The sequence below is a fragment of the Bos grunniens genome, chromosome 1 (genome assembly GCF_055505025.1).
Source record: "Bos grunniens cultivar Pamir isolate PY7600 chromosome 1, Bosgru_T2T1.0, whole genome shotgun sequence".
Lineage (NCBI taxonomy): Eukaryota > Metazoa > Chordata > Mammalia > Artiodactyla > Bovidae > Bos > Bos grunniens.
The window spans coordinates 28,230,627-28,254,312 of record NC_141165.1 but is presented as its reverse complement, the minus strand read 5'-3'; positions in this window follow the sequence as shown (position 1 = coordinate 28,254,312).

Below are 23,686 nucleotides of genomic sequence, written 5' to 3'. Positions count from 1 at the left end.
TGGGCTGCAAGGAGATCCAACCAGTTCATTCTAAAGGAAATCAGTCCTGAATATTCATTGGAAGGACTGATGTTGAAGCTGAAACTCCAATACTTTGGCTACCTGATGTGAAGAGCTGACTCATTTGAAAAGACCCTGATGTTGGGAAAGATTGAAGGAAGAAGGAGAAGGGTAAAACAGAGGATGAGATGGTTGGATGGCATCACCGACTCAATGGAGATGAGTTTGAGTAAACTCTGGGAATTGCTGATGGACAGGGAGGCCTGGCGTGCTGCAGTCCATGGGGTCACCAAGAGTCAGACAGGACTGAAGACTGAACTGAACTGAACTGATACACTTTACCTCTTTAAGAAGACATTAATTTAAGGATTGTGTTTCTCAAACATCTTTGACCTCTAAACCCTCTTTGATCTTATAGAACTAAAGTTCTGTAGAACATGCCTTGGAAAACCTGTGTTATGCAACCTTGGGGATGCCTCTGTCAGATGTTTATGATATTTCCCAGGAGAAGGGACTTTTTGTCAGAAGTGAAGTTCTGACTCATTCAGTCCCTGAACCAATTCCATCTCCAACCAGTGCCAGCATAGGATCTGGTACTAGTCTGCCTATATGCTATAGGGAAGAGGTAGGCAAATTTTTTCTGTAAAGAGCTAGACTGTCAATGTTTAGATTTTACAGCCATATGGTATCTGTTACAACTACTCTGCTCTGCTGGCATAGTAGGAAAGCAGCCATAGACAATTTGTACACAAATGGGCACAGTCATGTTCTAATAAAACTTTATTTACAGAACCAGGTGGTGGCATTAAAGAAACTCATGGGGATTTTTCATGGCATTTGAAATCTCAGAGAATAAAATGGTGGAAACTGATCCAAATTTTTGGAAAGGAGTATAAAAACCCTTCAAAGACTTGAGGAGATACTCTCCTGGTATTGTGCATTACCTGATGATAGGGAAACGCAAACATTGATCAAAATATTCTTAATAAATAATTTTACAAAGAAATAAAGCACTAATTCTGAATGGAAAAAAAAAAAAAAGGTGGTGGGCCGTGTTTGGCCCATGGACAATAATTTTCTGACCCTTGGTGTAAGGGAACTCAGACCAGGGAAAGGGGTCTCTGGATATTGAGAGTGAAGAAGCAAGTTGGAAAGGACAAAGTCATGACAGCTTTCCAGAGGATAACCCACTCCTCAGTGAGGAAGCTTCCCCCACGGCCAGCCATAGTTTAACTGATGGGGAAACACTGTATGCCCTTCCAGCTCGGAGGGCACAGCTAGTACTCCAGCACCCGATGCTACCACTGTGGGATCAGAGAAAGCTTCTGAAACTCAAAAGCTCCAAGAGAAACCATGTGAGGCCTGTGTGAAGTCCCCAGGATTCCTGAAGAGGTATATTTATGTAGGTGAACTCAGGGTCAGTGGCCTCATCTGAACCAGGATGCTTAATTGGAGAGCAGCTGCTCAGCCCTCAGGGCATGAGAGCAGGGCTGAGTGTCTGCCTGCATTCCACAGGGCTTTTCCCCTTCTGGGCTGGCTATGGAAGAATGCACAGGGAATCCGATCACTGTCGGCCATGCCAACCCCCAGGTGGTGGGCCATGTGGGCTCAACAGGCTTCAGAGACACAAAGCAAGCCCCATTCTCTGTAAACTGGATCCTCATCCTCCAACCCACCATGGAGGGAACTTCATAGCCTCGTCATTCAGGATCAAGGGCTTTGTGAGCAGCATGTGTGGCTGGACAGGGAGGAGCATGGCTGAGGACAAAACCAGCATAGAGAGTTTGACCCAGAAATACAGCACTGGCTGACTGTCAAGAACCTACTAACATCAGGTGTCTTATTTAAAGCAGCACAGATTCTTATCTGCAGGGTCCATATTACCCCATCTTACAGTAGAAAATAGAGGCTCAGAAAATATCTGTGAGTTGTCCAAGTTACCAGAGTTAGGGAGAGGGGTGGACTAGAATCTGACCCCAGACTGTGTGACCCCGTTGGTTACCCCAAGGTGCCAATCTTCCTGGTCCTCTCCAGCTTCTAAACCTGACTGCTTCTCAGTTGGGTTGGAGGTGTTCCCCATCTCTACTCATTCCTACCTATACCAGCTAAGCCATGCCTGCCCTTGGAAAGGCTGGTAGTGATGGTCAGATTTATAGTATGTGAGGTCTCCCCAAGATCTGTGATTCCCATTTACAGACCTCACAAGCACCAATATAAGAAATGAGTGGAAAACAAAAGCTCTGAGAGTCATCAGGGTAGCCCTTACCAAGTGGCAGGGCTGATGCTCAACATGCCTGGGTATGCCTTATAACAACGGGAACATTTTCTTGGTGTTTGCTGGACAATAATTTGCATACATTATCACATTTCATCTTCCCAATGACCCACTGAGTTAGGTACTGTCATCACGCCCATTCTTACAGATAAGGACCGGGGCTCAAGAAGATTAAGTAGTTGATTCTGATCACATAGCTAACACAACCTCCTTAAGGGTCCCATGACCTCGCCACTATGCCATGCTCCAAACCCACTTCTCTTCCAATGTGTAACTTCGACCCAGGCAATCTGGTTTCAGTTCCTGCAAATAGGGGGACCCAAAGGACCCAGCTCCCCAAGAAATCAGCCCCATACTTCTGCCCCAGAACTGGACACCCATCACTTCTTTAGGCGACCCCCACCTGAGCCTATTCATCAATAGTTGTCTGCATTGAGGAGCAGAGCTCATCATGACAGCATACCCTGGATTTGCCTGGAAAATCCAGATTCAAAATATTCTGCTCCATTTTTACCCTGAGTCCTAATTTATAATTCAAAAAATGCACAAAAGTTACCATATTACGGGAAATAATTTTGGTGACCTGAGAATTGGGGAGTGAGATCTATACAGAGGAGGCAGCCTGGGAGGTTCATGTTGGAAAATGCAGAAATATTGAACTTCCTGGATCACCTCCAGAATGAAAAGAGACTACACTACAAGTCATCTAAAATAAGATGCTGCTAAAAGATCTGTACATGGGTTGATAAGACCTTTTTTATTAAATCTTCCAAAGATCCTGGGCCAGAACAAGCAACATAGAAGGTTGACTGAATAGATCATTTTTTCCCTGATAGATTAAATTAAGTCAAACTAGAATAAAATGCAAACATCATTGTTTGTGATTATGCTCCCTAGAAGCAGAACCCTGAGATGGGGTCTTTACTGGTCTATATTCTCAGAGGGAGAGGAATGAGGGAGGCACACAGTTCAGGCGATGAGCCCAGCAAGCTGTGGTTTCAGCTGGAGTCTGGCTTCAGCCTGATCCCATGGAGCACACTGGAGCACAGATTGTTTCAGAAAGCCAGTCCCTCCTTGAGCCAAGGGGGTAGGCCTTTTGTATGCTGCTGCTGCTGCTGCTAAGTCACTTCAGTTGTGTCCGACTCTGTGCGGCCCCATAGATAGCAGTCCACCAGGCTCCCCCATCCCTGGGATTCTCCAAGCAAGAACACTGGAGTGGGATGCCATTGCCTTCTCCAGGCCTTTTGGATATTCACCCCCTAAACCAGAGTCTGTCAGTCTTTGGTAGACAGTCCTGGTGGGACCTCCTGGACAGTGTGGTTCCCTTTAAGCTGAGGGCAATTCCCTGAAGAACAGTGGTTATGACACATGGGCAGCCAACACCAACGGTGCTGGGGGGACGAGTTAGGTGAATACCTGCCTGGTGAAGGGGAGCTTGTCAGGGCACCAACAGCACCCAGGGAGCTTGTCAGGGCACCAACAGCACCCATCATGATTGTCCAAATTACAAATTGAGTTTGCAGGCCAGAACCAACTGGGTGCCAAGCACTTCAAAATTAACAGTGATTGAAGAAAACAATCAAATTATAGAGGCCTGTCTACATCCTCTTCAACAGACTTATATTAAAGGCCATTTGAGTAGGAAGCCTCCTAGGGAATGTAGGGCAACCAGAGAACTTACCCTTGAGGAGCTTATAATTTACATAAGGAGTCGAGTGGTTGTGTGAGATATTGATCTACCAACAGTATATTAGAATAAAAACATAACTATCATTACATAAGTATTTTGTACTTGCAAATGGGCCTGAATAAGAAAGAAGCAAAACTAAAAAATTTCCTGAGCTGAAAGAAAGGGAAGAAGAATGTGTTTGGGCCAAGTCTGGGAACATTTCATGGAGAGTTCTCTGTAGGCCTGAACTGGAGGAGATCTTCAAGACCATCCAGCCAAGAATACAATTATCAAATGTGAACCCCTCTATTGGCCATGGTGGCACCACTAAGCAACCATGGGACTATTTTCAACAGATCCCAGAAGTGTACTGCTCCAAATCACAGTGAACAATCAATAGAAAGCACAGCCAATCAACAAAAATGGCACAGATTTGATAACAGCCAGTAGCAATAGAGGAGAATGCACAGCAAGTTCCATGATGGAGGCCTCATCTGGGGAGCTAACAGGTGGGCCCAGACTAGAGCCCAAGGCCCTGTCTTTGCATCCTGGTCCTTCTCTGGCCCCAAGCAGACACACACTCCCTAGTGTGTGTCGTGTGCTGGGAGCCCCAGGTCCCCCAGCATTATTTCTTTTCCTGCTGCACTGGAATTCTTCCTTTACAGAAACCTAGACCCTGAGCTGTCCCAGCCTAGTTCGCAGGAACCACAAAGGACCCTTCCTCAAGGATGACCACCCCCATCCCAGGACCACCCCAAATAATGGTTGCGGTCCCACAGAGAAAGTGGTCCCTCCTTTCTGAGAGGATAAAGGTATGGCATATGAAAGGAAACACAGCTCCATCTGGCTGTAGAATATAGGATTGAAATCAGCCTGAGAGGTGTGAGGTTGTACCCATCCCTGCTGCGGTGAGTGTAGATTGCTAATGGCTCAGGATAACCCTCTCTCTCTTGAGATCTCTTTAAGAAAATGAGAGATACCAAGAGAACATTTCATGCAAAAATGATGGGCACAATAAAGGACAGAAATGGTATGGGCCTAAAAGAAGCAGAAAATATTAAGAAGAGGTGGCAAGAATACATAGAAGAACTGTACAGAAAATATCTTCAGGACCCAGACAACCACAATGGTGTGATCACTCACCTAGAGCCAGACATCCTCAAATGCAAAGTCAAGTGGGCCTTAGGAAGTATCACTATGAACAAAGTTAGGAGAGGTAATGGAATTCCAGTTGAGCTATTTCAAATCCTGAAAGATGATGCTGTGAAAGTGCTGCACTCGATATGCCAGCAAATTTGGAAAACTCAGCAGTGGCCACAGGACTGGAAAAGGTCAGTTTTCCTTCCAATCCCAAAGAAAGGCAATGCCAAAGAATGTTGAAACTACCGCACAATTGCACTCATCTCACAAGCTAGCAAAGTAATGTTCAAAATTCTCCAAGCCAGGCTTCAACAGTACATGAACCATGAACTTCCAGATGTTCAAGCTGGCTTTAGAAAAGGCAGAGGAACCAGATATCAAATTGCCAACATCCATTGGATCATCAAAAAAGCAAGAGAGTTCCAGAAAAACATCTACTTCTGCATTATTGACTATGCCAAAGCCTTTTACTGTGTGGATCACAACAAATTGTGGAAAATTCTTAAAGAGATGGGAGTACCAGACCACCTGACTGGCCTCCTGAGAAATCTGTATGCAAATCAAGTAGCAACAGTGAGAACCAGACATGGAACAACAGACTGGTTCTAAATCTGGAAAGGAGTACATCAAGGCTGTATATTGTCACCCTGCTTCTTCAACTTACCTGCAGAGTACATCATACAAAATGCTGAGCTTGATGAAGCTCAAGCTGGAATCAAGATTGCCAGGAGAAATATCAATAACCTCAAATACACAGATGACTCCACCCTTATGGCAGAAAGCAAAGAACTAAAGAACCTCTTGATGAAAGTGAAAAAGCAGAGTGAAAAATTTGGCTTAAAACTCAACATTCAACAAAACTAAGATCATGGCATCGGGTCCCATCGTATCATGGCAAATAGATGGGGAAACAATGGAAACAGTGACTGACTTTATTTTGTTGGACTCCAAAATCACTGCAGATGGCAACTGCAGTAACAAAATGAAAAGATGCTTGCTCCTTGAAAGAAAAGCCATGACCAACCTAGACAGCATATTAAAAAGCATTGCTTTGCCAACCAAGGTCCATCTAGTCAAAGCTATGGTTTTCCCAGTAGTCATGTATTGATGTGAGAGTTGGACTATAAAGAAAGCTGAGCACCAAAGAATTGATGCTTTTGAACTGCGGTGCTGGAGAAGACTCTTGAGAGTCCCTTGGACTGCAAGGAGATCCAACCAGTCCATCCTAAAGGAGATCAGTCCTAAATATTCATTGGAAGGACTGATGCTGAAGCTGAAACTCCAATACTTTGGCCACTTGATGTGAAGAACTGAGTCATTGGAAAAGACCCTGATGCTGGGAAAGACTGAAGGCAGGAGAAGGGGACTACAGAGGATGAGATTGTTGGATGGCATCACAGACTCGATGGACATGAGTTTGAGCAAGCTCCGGGAGTTGGTGATGGACAGGGAAGCCTGGCGTGCTGCTGTCCATGGGGTCACAAAGAGTCAGACCTGACTGAGCAACTGAACTGAACTGAATCCTCTCTCTAGAGAACCACCCTTTGCTGGGTCCCAGAGGCAACAGCCCCACCCTTTGCTGGGAGATGGGTGCAGCACTGTCCCATGGATGGAGCCTAAAAGGTCGCTCAATTATGTTCATTTGCAACCTCACATTTATTTAATCCATGGTTCTCAAATTTGAGAGTACAGAAGAATCACCTGGGGGTCAGTAATTTTACAAATTGACTTGCCCCCTGTACCAGGAGACTGAGGGATTGTAGTGAGAGCAAACAGCCTGGCCTAGCACAGGAACGCCTCCACAATAGAAGTGATAAAGACCCAACTCCTAACACATGGCCTTACAGACTATTCCAGGTGTGGTCCCCACCTCTGACAGCGTCCTTCCCAACTCTCTCCTCCACTGTCTGCGCTCCAGCCACACAACAGAAATGAACCATGCTTCCTCCCATCTCAGAGCCTTCACAGAAGCTGCAGGAAAACTCGGACCCCACTGTCGACCCAGTTAATTCTTACTTCATATCTCATTTTAAAAATCCCTTCCTCAGAGCCTTCCCTAATTCCAGACTTGACCCCACCCCAAAAAACTGCACTGCATGATGATCACCTACTGCCCACCTCCCCCTCATGATCTTTTGTGGTTTAACACAAAGTTTAGAATTACTTGTTCTAGTTCTGTGAAAAATGTCATGAGTATTTTGATAGGAATTGCATTAAATATGTTTGGACTAATTGCTTTGGATAGTGTGGACATTTTAATAATATTAATTCTTTCAATCTGTAAGCACAGGATACATTTCTTTGTATTCTCTTCAATTTCCTTCATCGAGGTAAAGAAAATGTATATTATGCTACCAATCATCTGTAAAGGAGGATTTATAAATTCATAAAACAGTCTGCATTTGTTCACTATCTTAGCCCGGTGCACAGCACAAGGAAGTTGTGCTTGCCCGTGTGCTCCATTGCTAAGTCATGTCCAACTCTTTGAGACCGTGGACTGTAGCCTGCCAGCCTCCTCTGTCCATGGGATTTCCCAGGCAAGAATACTGGAGTGGTTTGCCATTTCCTTCTCTAGGGGATCTTCCTGACCCAGGGGTCAAACCCACGTCTCCATCATTGGCAGGCGGTTTCTTTATCACTGAGCCACATGGGAGGCTCAATAACAATTGTCTGGCCAATGGCCTTGCCATCTTATTACTGTCCTTGCATGGCTGAAGCATTCCTCCTCCTTGTATGTGTGCTGTGTGCCAGGCTTGGGCCAAGTTCTGGGCACAGCAGAACAAATAGGTCATCTAGTGCACACGATCAAGTTAATTGGGAATGTTTGGCTTGTGGGCACTAAGACCTATGGATATGACCTCTTTGGATATTCAAAGGTTGAAATATGCTAATCTCTGAGCCTCACTCAGGGGCAGGCAGGAACTTTCATTTTAAAGCATGGTTATATATCCAGACTGCAATGATGTACCCACCTCTCCCTGGTCATAACATGGGTGGTTTGAGCTGAGCAGTGGTTTCTCTGGGAAGACAATGAATGGGAGAGAACCAGCCACTTTGGTAAAATGCCCTCTCTCTTGTTTTCTCTCTCTGTCAGGTTTGGATGGCTTCCTTGACACCTGTGTCCCATCCAACACTCAGTGCTGAGAATTTTTCCCAAGCTGCTACTTCCTTCACAGCAGTTCATTCTCACTTTAAACTGCCCTCGACCTCCACCACCCACAAAATACGTGTGGCATCCCATGGTGTGGCCTAGCCATATCACTCTACTATTGGAGGCCTTCCTCATGTCACTCTGTGGCTTTGGACCACCTGGTCTAAATAAGCTCAGTTCTTCTAGAGCCAGAAATGAAGCATCAGAGATAAGTCTGATATGGAAAAACAAAGGAAGCAGTGCCTCTCTCCCAGGAAGGGGTGGTGATGGGCAGCTGGGAAGAGGAAACTTGGCAAGGCAAGGGGAACTCTGATGGACGTGGGTGTGTGAGCACCTCCCACCTTTCAGAACCAGTCCCAGGCGATGCTGACTGCTGAGGCTGCTGAAGAGAGCAGGCAGGGAGTCGGGCATCCAACTGGCCTCAGATGCCTCAGCCAAGGCTGGCCTTCTAGGAAGGCAGGGGAGGTGGGATGGAGTGTCATGAGGCACCCTCTTTTCAACCACCTGTCTCTCTGGCCTGCCTCAGAGTCCAAACTGCCCTTACATGCCCCTCTGGGCCAGGGTTCCCTGGGCCATGATTCAAACATCAAGGCATCATGGAGCCCACCCTGGAGAGTCATCATTTATTCTGTAAACTGGAATGTGCCCTAACTGCACAGCAGTAACACCTAGGGAGATTCTGAAAGTCCAGGACCCAGACAACACCAGGTCAATGACATCAGCGTCCCTGGATAAAAACTCAAGCATGAGCTTTTTAACTCCCTAGGTGTTTTCAATGTATGCTCAGGTGAAGCCTCACTACCCACGCTTTGGTGCGGATGAGCTTCTCAGGTAAGACCAGTCTGAGAGCAAGGGGATGGCACACAGATGTGGAGGAACAGGCCAGGTACTGGGTGCTATATTTATCATCCCCACACCAGACACATGGGGGAGGCGTTATCACTCTCATGTCCACAATGAGAGATCCAGAGCTGGGGAAGTGAAGGGGTGGGGCACAAGCTAGGCCAGTGGTTCCCTGGAGCCTTCATTCTTCTCAGGGTTCTGCCCTGCCACTGAGGAGGGAGGACAGGAACCAGCAAGTCATTGGGGACACCTGGGGACACGGCAGCTGTCCTGCTGTCAGGGTATCTCCAGTACAGGTGTACTCCCGAGGGAACCTGGTCGGAATGGGTGTGACACTTTTACAACCCAATGAACCAGCAGAGCCGCGGTGTTTTGTTTGTTTGTTTGTTGCCTTGGAAAAGTCATGATTTGTTTGGAATCTCCTCTCTGCATCCCCATGCATTTATCTTGGGCAACTCTGACCACAAACTTTTTTATTATTATTATTATTTATTTATTTATTTTGGCTGCACTGAGTCTTTGTTGTGACACACAGGATCTTCATTACAGCATGCAGGCTTACTCTGGCTGGGACTCTCTAGTTATGGCATGCTGGCTTAGTTGCTCCCTGGCAAGTGGGATCTTAGTCCTCTGACCAAGAATCAAACCTGTGCCTCTGCATTAGAAGGTAGATTTTTTACCATTGGACTGTCAGGGAGGTCCCAAGACCAGCTTTTAAACAGAGTAGGTAACCTCCCAAATTTCATAAAAATCTGACAAGCACAAGAAAGATAGCTAAATGCCTCCTGCACCCACCCTCCCCACCGCCTGAAGCCCCACCACTAGGGCACCTGATCTTCCTAATTAAACCCCTGGTTCCCAAGCTTTCTGAACATTAGAAGCACTTGGCTGCAGTCATGAAATTAAAAGATGCTTGCTCCTTGGAAGAAAAGCTATGATAAACCTAGGCAGCATATTAAAAAGCAGAGATATCACTTCGCAGACAAACGTCTGTATGGTCAAAGCTATGGTTTTTCTAGTCATCTTGTATAAATGTGAGTTGGACCATAGTAAAAGCAGAGCACCAAAGAATTGATGCTTTCAAATTGTGGCTCTGGAGAAGACTCTTGAGAGTCCCTTGGACAGCAAGGAGATCAAACTAGTCAATCCTAAAGGAAATCAACCCTGAATATTCATTGGAAGACTGATGCTGAAGCCAAAGCTCCAATATTTTAGCCATCTGATCCAAAGAGCAGATTCATTGGAAAATACCCTGATGCTGGGAAAGATTGAGGGCAAGAGTAGAAGTGGGTGACAGAGGATGAGATGCTTAGATGGCATCATAGACTCAACAGACATGAGTTTGAGCAAACTCTGGTAGAGGATAGGGGACAGAAAATCCTAGCACACTGCAGTCTATGGGGTTGCAGAAAGTCAGACACAACTGAGAGATTGAACAACAACAAGAAGTATTGGGGAACTTTTAAAATTCCCAATCTTCAGGTCACCCCTTGTATCAATTAAATCAAAACATCTCAAGATGGGAGTCAGGCGTCAGGAATTTTTAAAGGTCTCCACAATATTAAAACATGTGGCAAAGTTGGGGACCCACTGGTCAGGCATTGTTCTTGGTCAGCACCTCACATAGTGCCAAGGACAGAGGACCTATCACTGCCTACCTGCCCACCCCCCACCACCACTCCCACTCCCTCCTAGGTTCCAATATGATCCAGGTGCTCAGTTCTCTTCCCTCCTGCCCAGGAAGGCTGCTCACATCACAGTTTTCTCCCTCATCATGGAGCTGAGACCAGCTCTGAAAAAATGCTCCCTGGGCTAACTCCCTGGCTGTCTCTTTCTCCCCTCATCTGCAGCTTGGTTTTCAAACTGGATCAAGTATCAGAATCCCCTAGAGGGCTTACTAAAGCTAGGCCCCTGGCTTCCACCCCCTAGAGTTTCTGGTTCAGTGTGTCTTGTGCTGGGGCCTGAGGATTTGCATATCCAAAAACTCCAGAAGATACTGATGCTGCTGGTCATTGAAGGGTCACACGTGGAGAATGATTGGTCAGAGGAAAAGAAACAAAATGGGTTCTCAAAAAAGTTAACAGAACAGTAGTTGGCAGAGGCTTGACATAGGAGACCCCCAGGGGTGTTCAGAAAAAATGCAAAATGATTATTTTATAAATTAATTTTTATTGAAATATAGTTGCTTTGCAATATTGTGTTAGATTCTGCCATAAAGTGAATCAGTTGTACATATACATATATCCACTATTTTTTAGCTTTCCTTCCCATGTAGGTCACTATAGACCATTAAGTAGACTTTCCGGAGTTATACAGGAGATTCTCATTAGTTATCTATTTTATACATGCATGCATATGTGAGGTTGCTTCAGTCATTTCTGACTCTTGCAACCCTATGGACTATAGCCTACCAGGCTCCTCTGTCCATGGGATTTTCTAGGCAAAAATCCTGGAGTGGATTGTTATTCCCTGCAGGGAATCTTCCTGAACTAGGGATCGAACCCATGTCTCTTATGTCTCCTGCACTGGTAGGCAGATTCTTTACCACTAGCACCACCTGGGAAGCTCATTTTATACATAGTAGTGTATATATGTCAATCCCAACCTTCCAATTCCTCCCACACCAGCCATAAGTAACCATAAGTTTGTTCTCTGCTTTTGTGATGCTATTTCTGCTTTGCAAATAAGCTTATCAGTACTATTTTCCTAGATTCCACATGTAAGCAATGTTATACAATACAATACTTGTTTCTCTCTTTCTGACTTACTTCACTCTGTATGACAATCTATAGGTTCATCAGTGTCTCTGCAAATGGCATGTCATTCCTTTTTATGACTGAGTAGGATCATCAAAAAAACAAGAGTGTTCCAGAAAAACATCTAATTCTGCTTTATTGACTATGCCAAAGCCCTTGACTGTGTGGATCACAACAAACTGTGGAAAATTCTTAAAGAGACGGGAATACCAGACCACCTGACCTGCCTCTTGAGAAATCTGTATGCAAGTCAAAAAGCAACAGTTAGAACTGGACATGGAACAACAGACTAGTTCCAAATCAGGAAAGGAGTACATCAAGGCCGTATATTGTCACCCTGCGTACTTAACTTATATGCAGAGTACATCATGAAAAGTGCTGTGTTGGGTGAAGCACAAGGTGGAATCAAGATTGCCAGGAGAAATATCAATAACCTCAGATATGCAAATGACACCACTCTTGTGGCAGAAAGCAAAGAACTAAAGAACCTCTTGATGAAAGTAAAAGAGGAGAGTGAAAAAGTTGGCTTAAAACTCAACATTCAGAAAACTAAGATCATGGGATTAGGTCCCATTGCGTCATGGCAAATAGATGGGGAAACAATGGAAACAGTGACAGACTTTATTTTGGGAGGCTCCAAAATCACTGCAGATGGTAACTACAGCCATGAAATTAAAAGACTCTTACTCCTTGGAGGGAAAGCTATGACCAACCTAGACAGCATATTAAAAAGCATAGACATTACTTTGCCAACAAAGGTCCATTCAGTCAAAGCTATGTGTTTTCCAGTAGTCATGAGTGGATGTGAGAGTTGGACTATAAAGAAAGCTGAGCACTGAAGAACTGATGCTTTCAAACTGTGGTGTTGGAGAAGACTCTTGAGAGTCCCTTGGACTGCAAGAAGATCCCACCAGTTCATTCTAAAGGATATCAGTCCTAAATATTCATTGGAAGGACTGATGCTGAAGCTGAAACTTCAATACTTTGGCCACCTGATGTGAAGAGCTGACTCATTTGAAAAGACCCTGATGCTGGGAAAGATTGAAGGCAGGAGGAGAAGGGGACAACAAAGGATGAGATGGTTGGATGGCATCACAGACTCAATGGACATGAGTTTGAGCAAGCTCTGGGAGATGGTGACTGACAGGGAAGCCTGGCATGCTGCAGTCCCTAGGGCTGCAAAGAGTCAGACACGAATGAGTGACTGAACTGAAGTGAACATTCCATTGTATATACGTACCACATCCTCTTTATCCATACCTCTCTTGATGGACATTTAGTTTACTTCCATGCCTTGGCTATTGTAAGTAGTGCTTCTATGAAAATTGGGGTGCATGAATCCTTTCAAATTATGGCTTTGTCCAGATATATGCCCCAGGAGTGGGATTGCTGGGTCATATGGTAACTCTATTTTTAGTTTTTTGAGGAAGAATTGATCCTTAGTGATTAGAAACCTCATCTCTCCAGATCCTTCAAAACTCATGAGAAGGAGAGACTGAAAGAGGGGCTGAGTGAGGGATGGCTGGTCAGGGAAGGTCTGATTTGGCCATAATTCATGGCTCCCTGTGTTGTAACACAGGGAGGCATCCCTGCAGGGTGTGGGGGTCTGAATTTTAGATCCCTTTTGTCCAGACGAAAGTGTCCATGCAACTGGTCTTTTAGGCAGAGAACCTGCATGAAGCAGGCAGTTCTTTAGTTTCCTCTCTGAAGGCAGAATCTCCCTTGTACCCTCAGCTTCATTTTCTGTCACTCAAAGCGGCAGCAATGAAATAGTGCTCAGAAAAATTACATTCCCAGCAATTTCAGAGTGTGCCTGGATCATGAAGCATGCACATAATTGCTACTTCATAAAAGTTTGATAAATGAGACACAAAATATACAGTTAGTGCCTCTGAACAGGGTAAGGGGCCTTATTCCAGGGGTCGTTTTCGATAATGAAAACCACAACTAATGAGTTTGATTACAGGATTCATTAATGGTAGTGAATGTTAAGAAACTAAAAATAAGCCACTCATCCTGGGGGAATTGAGCAAGCCACATCAGTTCAAAGCCTGACTGGCCATGGGTTTCAAGGGAACTGGCTTCTGGACTCTGTTCTGGACCTCTGACCTTCCTGGATGACTTTGGTTAAGTCCCAGACACTTTTTATACCTCACTCTCTCCAGTAGGAGAGCAGAGAATCACATTTCCCTCTTGATTCTCAGATACTAGTTCTGGGCCTAGATGGTGGTGGTGGCTTAGTTGCTAAGTCGTGTCCAACTCTTGCAATCCATGGACCATAGCCTGCCAGGCTCCTCTGTCCATGGGATTCTCCAGGCAAGACTACTGGAATGGGTTGCCATTTCCTTCTCCAAAGGATCTTCCCAACCCAGGAATTGAACCCGGGTCTCCTGTACTGCAGGCAGATGATTCGTCAACTGAACTATGAGGGAAGCCCTCCGGGCCTAGAGTTTGCTGCAAAACAGGTCCCTTGGGTTGGAGCCATAGAGGGCCTGCTGCCCAGTGGACTGCTCAGGATCAAGTTAGTGGCAATAACAGACTTCCTATCCAGTTGTCTGGTTTCTCAACATTGCAGAGAGGAGAGCAGTGGGGAAATAGGAGCATTTCCATCTCAAATAACAATTTCAAACTCCATAATGACGAAGAATGGTATGAGTGTATGTGTGTATTTAAGCCTAGGTGGGAGTGTGTGGATGTGCATATGAATGTGTATTTCATGAGTGTTTATGGTGAATGTGCATGAGTATGTGAGAGTATGGGTGTGTGTGTGTGTGTGTGTGTGTGTGTGTGTGTATCTGTGTATACTTGTATTAATTAGGAATCTGAGTGTGTCTATGTGTGTGTTTATCTGCGTCTGTGTGTATACCAGTTTTGAGGTGTCCTGACTTTTACCCTCTCTTAGTGGGCTTGCCTCCTGCTTGTCTTTATCTCCTTGGACTATCCTCACAATAGTCCCAAGAGGCAGTTCAATAATGCAAGCTGAAAGACACGGAAACAACCTAAATATCCACTGGCAGATGAATAGATAGACAAGATATGGAACATATATACAATGGAATAGTACTCAACCATAATAAAGAATGAAATGAACCTAGAGATTTATCATACAAAGGGAAATAAATCAAACAGAGAAAAACACCGTATGATATCTTTTACATGTGTGCATGCTAAGTTGCTTCAGTCATGTCTAACTCTTGCGACCCCAAGGACTGTAGCCCACTAGGTTCCTGTGTTCGTGGAATTTCCCAGACAAGAATACTGGAGTTGGTTGTCAGGCCCTTGTCCAGGGGATCTTCCAGACCCTAGATCGAACCTGCATCTCTTATGTCTTCTGCATTGGCAGGTGGCTGCTTTATCACTAGCACCACCTGGGAAGCCCATGATATATGGTACCATATGATATATCAATACCATATGATATCTCTTATGTGTGGAATCCAAAGTATGAAATAAATGAACTTATTTATGAAACCCAGACAAACAGACATAAAAACAAAACTATGGTTACCAAAGGGGAAAGAAGTAGAGAAAGCATTAATTAGGAGTTTGGGATTAGCAGATGTAAACTATTACATACTGAACGGATAAACAACAAGGTCCTACTGTATAGTTCAATTCAGTTCACTTCAGTCACTCAGTCGTGTCCGACTCTTTGCAATCCCATGAATTGCAGCACGCCAGGCCTCCCTGTCCATCACCAACTCCTGGAGCCTACCCAAACTCATGTCCATGGAGTCGGTGACGCTATCCAACCATCTCATCCTCTGTCGTCCCCTTCTCCTCCTGCTGCCAATCCCTCCCAGCATCAGAGTCTTTTCCAATGAGTCAACTCTTCCCATGAGGTGGCCAAAGTACTGGACTTTCAGCTTTAGCATCATTCCTTCCAAAGAAATCCCAGGGCTGATCTCCTTCAGAATGGACTGGTTGGATCTCCTTGCAGACCAAGGGACTCTCAAGAGTCTTCTCCAACACCACAGTTCAAAAGCATCAATTCTTTGGTGCTCAGCTTTCTTCACAGTCCAACTCTCACATCCATACATGACTACTGGAAGTGCAGGGAACTATATTCAATATCCTCTGCTAAACCATAATGGAAAAGAATATGAAAAAGAACATATGTATATGTATAACTAAATCAGTTTGCTGTACAGTAGAAATTAACACTATAAATCAAATATACTTCAGTAAAATTTTTTTTAAAAATGCAGGCTGAGGTGTGTGTGCAGCAATTTGTAACAGCCTTTCAAAGCAAATCGTTTGAGGCAGAAGACCACAGCATTATAAAAGCAATACTATGTCCAGTCTGTTCATATGTTGTTGATTCTGCAGAGGCCAAGGCAAGCTGTGGCCCAAAACTGAAGACCCTGTCAGCTGGAGAAAACAGAAAAGTTTTATGCTTACAAAAGGGCCAATTATTTCCAGGCCACAAACAGCTACATTATTAATGCTTAGCCAATAAAAGTTTTCATTAAAAAAAAAAATGCCCAAGTATTTTATGAAGACCTGAATATACTGGACCTGAGTCCATTCAAGATTTAACTATGAGATGTGAACAGATGCTTTCAGCAGGATGAACTGAGGCTGAAGATGTCCTTACACCCAAACAACTGTTTGCAGACAGTAGCAGTCTTCACCACCCCCAGGGTTTCAATAGGCCCTTCAGTTCAGTTCAGTCACTCAGTCGTGTCCGACTCTTTGTGACTCCATAGTCTGCAGCACCCCAGGCTTCCCTGTCCAATACCAACTCCCAGAGCTTGCTCAAACTCATGTCCATAGACTCGGTGATGCCATCCAACCATCTCATTTTGTCATCCCCTTATCCTCCTGTTTTTGGATGAAAAAAAGCCCTTATCAAAGAAGGAATCACCATCTGAGACTGAGAATAGACAGGTCGTGTATGAATGTTCCATGAAGACGAGGAATGATGTCCGTGGGCTGAGAGGGCAAAGTGAAACCTCCTCAGTTCCAACTTCCAACTTGGTGTCTGGATGTAGCAGATGCACAGAAGCTTTTATAAATTAAGTGAACACATGATTAGATGAATCAATCAATCAAATACTGTTAAGGAAGAAAAACAGTGAATCCCATCCTGGTTTATGGAATACTTTTATTAAAATGAATCTTGCCACATGATGCTTTTATCCTTAAGCCTGCATGATCCCAGAAATGATAGGTTTTTCCAGAAGAAATTCTAATAACAAAATAATGATTTTCAAGTACCAATGTCTTTGCTGCCAAAGGGACCAAATGCTATGAATAAGTCTGATGTGAATGTAGTGCTTTCTATTGCACAGTGACTGCTTGTTGTAAAGATATCTAAAACATTTTGATACAATTCAACTACTTTTTGTTGAGCAACAAGTGTGCTGGGGGCTCAGCAGCCATAATACCTAGCAGAAAGACAAGATCCATTCCTTACTATAGAGCTCCATGGGTCCTTACTCAGAACCTATTAACACACAATCTTTGTAATCTGGGAGATCTGCACTCCAGGGCACAGTTTCATCACTTTAAGGTAGAAGGTAGATTGCTAGAGATAGGCAGAGTGAAACTGACAAGAAATGGTATCATACATTAAAAGGAAGAAGAAGTGAGTCAATGGAAAAATCTCTAAGATGTATTAGTGTGAAAGGCAAGGTAGAGAAAATGTGTAGTATGCTACCAATATCTACAAAAGGAGGGTTTATAAATACACAAAACATATTTACTTATATTAGGAGCTAGCTATCCTTAAATATACCTTGCTTTAGAGATTTAATTTTGAAACCATGTAAATATTTTACCTAAGTATGAAATAAAATTGAATTTTAGAAAAGAAATCCCTTAAAATCAAAATGAAATAAGTGAATTTAACTCTGTACTCAGTTGTTAGCATAACCACACAGAGAGGGATTATTCCCTGTGATTCTAAAACACAGCAATTTGACTCTACATCCATCCTTAGTGAAATATATCTTAAGGAAAAAAAGAACTCCAAGATTTGTATTGCTATTCTCAGACTGTTGTGTACATGTTGTGCAGTAGAGCAAATGAATCATGATCTGGTGACTGAGAAATAGTATTTGCAATATGATAGGAAAAAACATATACATGTAAGATCAATGAGGTTCAAAACTCACTACTGGACACTTCATTGCACTCCAGAGAGAAGAGATCCACCTCCACCCACCAGAACACCGATGCAAGCTTCCCTAACCAGGAAACCTTGACAAGCCACTTGTCCAACCCCACCCACAGGGAGGAACCTCTACAATAAAGAGGAACCACAAACTTCCAGCATACAGAAAGACCACCCCAAGCACAGCAATATAATCAATATGAAAAGGCAGAGAAATATTCAACAGGTAAAGGAACATGATAAATGCCCACCAAACCAAACAAAAGAAGAGGAGGTAAGGAGTCTGCCTGAAAAAGAATTCAGAATAATGATAGTAAAAATGATCCAAAATCTTGAAAACAAAGTGGAGTTACAGATAAATAGTCTGGAGACAAGGATTGAGAAGATGCAATAAATGTTTAACAAGGACCTAGAAGAAATGAAAAAGAATCAATCAATAATGAATAATGCAATAACTGAGATAAAAAACACTCTGGAGAGAACCAACAGTAGAATAACTGAGGCAGAAGATAAGATAAGTGAGGTGGAAGATAGAATGATGGAAATAAATGAAGCAGAGAGGAAAAAAGAAAAAAGAATTAAAAGAAATGAGGACAACCTCAGAGACCTCTGGGACAATGTCAAACACCCCAACATTCAAAACATGGGAGTCCCAGAAGAAGAAGACAAAAAGAAAGGCCATGAGAAAATACTTGAGGAGACAATAGTCAAAAATTTCCCTGAAATGGGGAAGGAAATAGCCACCCAAGTCCAAGAAACCCAGAGAGTCCCAAACAGGATAAACCCAAGGCAAAACACCTTAAGACATATATTAATCAAATTAAAGAAGATCAAACACAAAGAACAAATATTAAAAGCATCAGGGGAAAAACAACAAATAACACACAAGGGGATTCCCATAAAGATAACAGCTGATCTTTCAATAGAAACTCTTCAGGCCAGAAGGGAATGGCAGGACATACTTAACGTGATGAAAGAAAAAAACCTACAACCCAGATTACTGTAACCAGCAAGGATCTCATTTAAATATGAAGGAGAAATCAAAAGCTTTACAGACAAGCAAAAGCTGAGAGAATTCAACACTACCAAACCAGCTCTTCAACAAATGCTAAAGGATCTTCTCTAGACAGGAAACACGGAAAAGGTGTATAAACTCGAACCCAAAACAGCAAAGCAAATGGCAACGGCATCATACTTATTAATAATTATCTTAAATGTAAAAGGGTTGAATACCCCAACCAAAAGACAAAGACTGGCTGAATGGATACAAAAACAAGACCCCTATATATGCTGTCTACAAGAGATCCACCTCAAAACAAGGGATACATACAGACTGAAAGTGAAGGGCTGGAAAATATATTTCACACAAATGGACACCAAAATAAAGAAGGAGCAGCAATACTCATATCAGATAAAATAGACTTTGAAATAAAGGCCATGAAAAGAGACAAAGAAGGACCTTACATAATGATCAAAGGATCAATCCAAGAAGAAGATATAACAATTATAAATATATATGTACCCAACATAGAAGCACCACAGTATGTAAGGCAAATGCTAACAAGTATGAAAGGGGAAATTACAGTAATAGTGGGAGAGTTTAATACCCCACTCACACCTACAGATAGATCAACTAAACAGAGAATTAGCAAGGAAACACAAACTTTAAATGATACAATGGACCAGTTACACCTAATTGATATCTATAGGCCATTTCACCCCAAAACAATGAATTTCACCTTTTTCTCAAGTGCACATGGAACCTTCTCCAGGATAGATCACATCCTGGGCTAAAAATCTATCCTTGGTAAACTAAAAATACTGAAATCATTCCAAGCATCTTTTCTGATCACAATGCAGTTAGATTAGATGTAAACTACAGGAAAAAAAAAAAAAAAAACTACTAAAAATACAAACATATGGAGGCTAAAGAACATGCTTCTGCATAACCAAAAAATCACAGAAAATATCAAAAAAAAGAAATCAAAATATGCATAGAATCAAATGAAAACACAACAACCCAAAACTTATGGGATTCAGTAAAAGCAGTGCTAAGGGAAAAGTTCATAGCAATACACGCTTACCTCAAGAAACAGGAGAAAAATCAAATAAATAACCTAACTCTACACCTAAAGCAACTAGGAAAAGAAGAAATGAAAAACCCCAGGGTTAGTAGAAGGAAAGAAATCATAAAAGTTAGGACAGAAATAAATGAAAAAGAAACAAAGGAGACCATAGCAAAAAATCAACAAAGCTAAAAGCTGGTTCTTTGAGAAAATAAATCAAATAAATAAACCATTAGCCAGACTCATCAAGGAAAAAAAAGGAGAAGAATCAAATCAACAAAATTAGAAATGAAAACGGAAAAATTACAACAGACAAAACAGAAATACAAAGGATCATAAGAGACTATTATCAGCAATGATATGCCAATAAAATGGACAACTTGGAAGAAATGGACAAATTCTTAGAGAAGTTTAACTTTGCAAAACTGAACCAGGAAGAAATAGAAAATCTTAACAGACCCATCACAGGCACAGAAATCAAAACTGTCATCAGAAATCTTCCAACAAACAAAAGCCCAGGACCAGACAGCTTCACAGCTGAAGTCTACCAAAAATTTAGAGAAGAGCTAACACCTATCCTACTCAAACTCTTCCAGAAAATTTCAGAGGAAGGTAAACTGCCAAACTCATTCTATGAGGCCACCATCATCCTAATACCAAAACCAGACAAAGATGCCAGCAAAAAAGAAAACTACAGACCAATATCACTGATGAACATAAATGCAAAAATCCTTAACAAAATTCGAGCAAACAGGATCCAACAACATATTAAAAAGATCATACATCACGACCAAGTGGGCTTTATCCCAGGGATGCAAGGGTTCTTCAATATTTGCAAATCAATCAATGTGATACACTACATTAACAAACTGAAAGATAAAAACCATATTATTATCTCAATAGATGCAGAGAAAGCCTTTGACAAAATTTAACATTCATTTATGATTAAAAAAAAAAAAGCCTCTAGCAAGCAGGCATAGAAGGAACATACCTCAACAAAATAAAAGACATATATGATAAACCCACAGCAAACATTATCCTCAATGGTGAAAAATTGAAAGCATTTCCCCTAAAGTCAAGAATAAGACAAGGGTGCCCACTCTCATCACTACTATTCAACATAGTTTGGGAAGTTTTAGCCACAGTATTCAGAGAAGAAAAAGAAATAAAAAGAATCCAGATTGGAAAAGAAGAAGTAAAACTCTCACTGCTTGCAGATGACGTGATCCTCTACATAGAGAACCTTAAAGACTCCACCAGAAAATTACTAATTAATGAATATAGTAAAGTTGTAGGATCCCTTGCATTCCTGTACACTATCAATGAGAAAACAGAAAGAGAAATTAAGGGAACAATTCCATTCACCATTGCAACAAAAAGAATAAAGCACTTAGGAATAAATCTACCTAAAGAAACAAAAAACCTATATATAGAAAACTATAAAACACTGGTGAAAGAAATCAAAGATGACACAAGTAGATGGAGAAATATACTGTGTTCATGGTTTGGAAGAATCTATATAGTGAAAATGAGTATACTACCCAAAGCAATCTATAGATTCAATGCAATCCCTATCAAGCTACCAATGGTATTTTTCAGAGAACTAGAACAAATAATTTCACAATTTGTATGGAAATACAAAAAACCTTGAATAGCCAAAGCAATCTTGAGAAAGAAGAATGGAACTGGAGGAATCAACCTGCCTGACTTCAGGCTCTACTACAATGCTGTACTATACTATAGTCATCAAGACAGTATGGTACTGGCACAGAGACAGAAATATAGATCAATGGAACAAAATAGAAAGCCCAGAGTTAAATCCATGCACCTATGGACACTTTATATTTGACAAAGGAAGCAAAAATATACAATGGAGAAAAGACAATCTCTTTAACAAGTGGTGCTGGGAAAACTGGTCAACCACTTGTAAAAGAATGAAACTAGAACACTTTCTAACATCATACATAAAAATAAACTCAAAATGGATTAAAGATCTAACTGTAAGACCAGAAACTATAAAACTCCTAGAAGAAAACATAGGCAAAACAGTCTCTGACATAAATCACAGCAGGATCTTCTATGACCCACCTCCCAGAATATTGGAAATAAAAGCAAAAATAAACAAATGGGACCTAATTAAACTTAAAAGCTTTTGCACAACAAAGGAAACTATAAGCAAGGTGAAAAGACAGCCTTCAGAATGGGAGAAAATAATAGCAAATGAAGCAACTGACAAAGAATTGATCTGAAAAATATACAAGCAGCTCCTGCAACTCAATTCCAGAAAAATAAATGACCCAATAAAAAAATGGGCCAAAGAACTAACAGACACATGAAAAGATGTTCAACATCACTCATTATCAGGGAAATGCAAATCAAAACCACAATGAGGTACCATCTCACACCAGTCAGAATGGCTGCTATCCAAAAGTCTACAAACAACAAATTCTGGAGAGGGTATGGAGAAAAGGGAACCCTCTTACACTCTTGGTGGGAATGCAAACTAGTACAGCCACTATGGAGAACAGTATAGAGATTCCTTTAAAAACTGGAAATAGAACTGCCATACAACCCAGCAATCCCACTGCTGGGCATTCACACTGAGGAAACCAGAATTGAAAAAGACACATGTACTCCAATGTTCATTGCAGCACTGTTTACAATAGCCAGGACATGGAAGCAATCTAGAGGTCCACCAGCAGACAAATGGATAAGAAAGTTGTGGTACATATACATGATGAAATATTACTCAGCTATTAAAAAGAATGCATTTGAATCAGTGCTAATGAGGTGGATGAAACTAGAGCCTATTATACAGAGTGAAGTAAGTTAGAAAGAAAAACACAAATACCATATATTAAAGCATATATATGGAATTTAGAAAAATTGTAACAATGATCCTATATGCAAGACAGAAAAAGAAACACAGATGTATAGAACAGTCTTTTGGACTCTGTGGGAGAGGGAGAGGGTGGGATGATTTGGGAGACTGGCATTGAAACATGTATAATATCATATATGAAACGAATCGCCAGTCCAGGTTCGATGCACGATACTGGATGCTTGGGGCTGGTGCACTGGGACGACCCAGAGGGATGGTACAGGGAGGCAGGTGGGAGGGGGGTTCAGGATTGGGAACACGTGTACACCCATGGTGGATTCATGTTGATGCAAAACCAATACAATATGGTAAAGTACTTAGCCTCCAATTAAAATAAATAAATTTAAATTTTAAAAAATCATTGAAAAGGATAGGAGAAAATATACTAGAATGCTTTAACAACAACAACAAAACCACTACAATATTGTAAATCAATTAACCTCCAATTAAAATAAATCAATTAATTTTTTTAAAAGATTAATGAGGTTAAGTAGTTCTATAGTCCTAAAACTGAATTGGTAGCTGCAGTATTAACTTCTAGTATATCTTAAATATATATACATATGTATGCATTTTTCCTATATGAATTCTTTGCCATCTGAGCCACCAGGGAAGTCAAGAATCTTTAGAGAAATGCTTGATTAAAGGTCTGGGGCAGAGATTTCATAAGTCTATGAAATCTTTAGGGAAACTATATAACTCTCAAAGGGTCAGGTCAAAAGAACTCAGGAGCAAATTCAAAAAGGCTCCAGCTGGCCAAGCGGAGGCAATTTGAGCTTCAATAATG